The sequence below is a fragment of the Octopus bimaculoides genome, chromosome 7 (genome assembly GCF_001194135.2).
Source record: "Octopus bimaculoides isolate UCB-OBI-ISO-001 chromosome 7, ASM119413v2, whole genome shotgun sequence".
NCBI lineage: Eukaryota > Metazoa > Mollusca > Cephalopoda > Octopoda > Octopodidae > Octopus > Octopus bimaculoides.
This window is the reverse complement of record NC_068987.1, coordinates 23,140,497-23,143,278: the sequence shown is the minus strand read 5'-3', so window position 1 is coordinate 23,143,278 and position 2,782 is coordinate 23,140,497.

Here is a 2,782-nt window from a genome sequence, read left to right as displayed (position 1 = left end):
ATATATATATACGTGAATGTAGTACGTATGGGGTGTGCATGAGTTGACTAAGTATACCTGCGCACGTGTTATACTTTGAAGCACTCCGTAATTTTCCATCTGAAAATTAGTTGCAGTGTATATGAATAGTTTTAGAAGTTTGCTTCACAATCATGAAGCCCCGGGTTCGATCCCATTGGGACGCATGTTGAGTAAATGTCATATTTTCTAAACCTCCAAGTGAACCCATATGTTGAAAGCGATGGATCTGTGAGTGACTGAAACTAAAAGTTGTTTTTGTTTGTTAGATTGTTTGTTTTAGTTTTCTTCTTTGTGAATGCAAACTCACTCCGTATATTTCTTTATGTCGGTTGGGAGGCATGTTTCTCTGTGATTAATATGAGATTGGAGCAGATGCATCTCATTAATAGAAGGAGTACGTCTGTATGATTTATGCTCTGAGGGGGCGTGTGAATGTAGAGTTTATGCGTGCATATGTAGGTAGAAAAGACAAGAAAGAGAACGAGTAACTGTAGCACGCCATATTGGACACGTTGCTTTATCGTATTCTCCTACTCACTAAAACCGCTGACCTCGTGCCAAAATATGAAATCATTACTGTTGTTGTTGTTGTTGTTGTCGTCATTGTCGTTGTTGTTGTAATTGTTGTTTCTTTATTACAGCAGACAGGTAATTTTCTAGCCATCATTATGCATTGTTCCTGATTGAAGCAATGAGTATTTTGTTAACGAGAGAATAAGAAGTAGAGAATGGTGTCCAAAGTTTTGCTGATGTCAAGTGTTAAAATGATGCATTTGATGGGGTTTTTTTAAATTTGTATTTTCTTTTTTTTTTTAGTGTGTGTGTGTGATTCTGTTTCGCATGTACTTTTGTCAGGCTTTAGAAATGTTGTGTAGGCGCAACGGCCCAGTGGTTAGGGCAGCGGACTCGCGGTCATAGGATCGCGGTTTCGATTCCCAGACCGGGCATTGTGAGTGTTTATTGAGCGAAAATACCTAAAGCTCCACGAGGCTCCTGCTGTACTCTTTCACCACAACTTTCTCTCACTCTTACTTCCTGTTTCTGTTGTACCTGTATTTCAAAGGGTCAGCCTTGTTACATTGTGTCACGCTGAATATCCCCGAGAACTACGTTAATGGTACACGTGTCTGTGGAGTGCTCAGCCACTTGCACGTTAATTTCACGAGCAGGCTGATCCGTTGATCGGATCAACTGGAACCCTCGATGTCGTAAGCGACGGAGTGCCAACAACAACAACAACAGAAATGTTATGAAGTTTCCCAGTCTCCATCTTCTAGAGCTGCGGTTCTAAAACAGCATGTCACAGACTTTAAGAATATAATTTAAGGCCTTAAAAATTCCCATACTAATGCTCGAGTTTTTCTTTTTTTGAGTAGAGTGGGCAACGAATTGGCCAAGTTGCATTGGATAAAATGCTTTGTGGTATTTGTTATGACTATCTGCACATTAAGTTCAAATCCAGCTACGGTCAACTTTGTCTTTTATGTTTTCGGAGTCGATAAAAAAATACTAATTCAGAGTGGTGGATTGGCAGAACTATTATAGGGTGGGAAAAGTACTTTACAGTTTCTCCTCCGCCTCTTTGCATTATAACATTAGCGGCTTCAATGACACAGGGGCCAAGCTGTATTGGCCCAAGCTGGCGATCTTTCACTTTAATGAACATCGGTAGCGGAGAAATGGAGACTCGCTTGCATGGGTGACAATTAGTCATACTTATAAAAAAAAAAAGAATAGATTTGTAGATGTATGGTCGAGACAGAACGCCAGTAGCCATGTTTAAAAAATTCATAATTTTGTTACACACAGAAATATGGTAAATAATATGAGTTTAGCGATACATTTTTAGGAGAGGCAGTTATAACTGTCCTAGATTATTGTAACTTTAGTATGCTATAACATCTAATACGCTGACTTGTCAACTTGTTTTTTATTCCAGATTGAAGGAGACAGATGTAATAGAACTTTGAACACACCCGACTTAAATACTGCTTGTCACGGCTACTAGTTTGCAGAATGCAGTCGAGATGTGAAACCAATTTGGAAGTTCGCTAAGAAATGAAGTTTTATATTAAACTGGGCAGAAATTTATTAGACGCTCCAGACTGCTTAAGGAGTAACTTGCCGAGCATCTGTTTTAAACAGGCACAAGAGATTCAAGGACGGCAGAGATAAGATGAGAGATGATGAGAGGTGTAGGAAGGAGGAGGACGTCACAACATCAAAGCTCGTTGAGAAAATACGCAATTGTCTGGAGGAAGACTATTGTCTGTCTATAAAGGCAATAAGCACACAGTTTGGAGTTGATGTGGCAGAAGAACCAAGCTGATAATGGGAAATAGGTGAATAAAAAAGAAAGAACATGTATGATAAACGATAAAGCATCAATGCGAAAGAAGAAGAAGAAAAAGTAAGCAACTATGAGGATTTGAAGTGGGAAATACGAAAGTTGTGGTCAATGAGGAGAGTAGAGGTGATACCAATAGTAATTGGTGCACTTGGAGTATCAGCACTCAACTACCAGCATGGCTGAAAAAGATTAGTGCAAGTGTAAAGGTAGAACACCTACAAAAATCAGCATTGCTTGGAACTGCAAGAATTCTTCACAGGGTTCTTGAAGCATAACCAGTAAACAAGTGTCACCTTAGTCTGCTGGCTGTGGATAGCTAAAACTTCCCATCATTCTCAGTAAATAAGCTGTGACTTTTCATCAAATAATAATAATAATAATAATAATAATAATAATAATAATAATAATAAT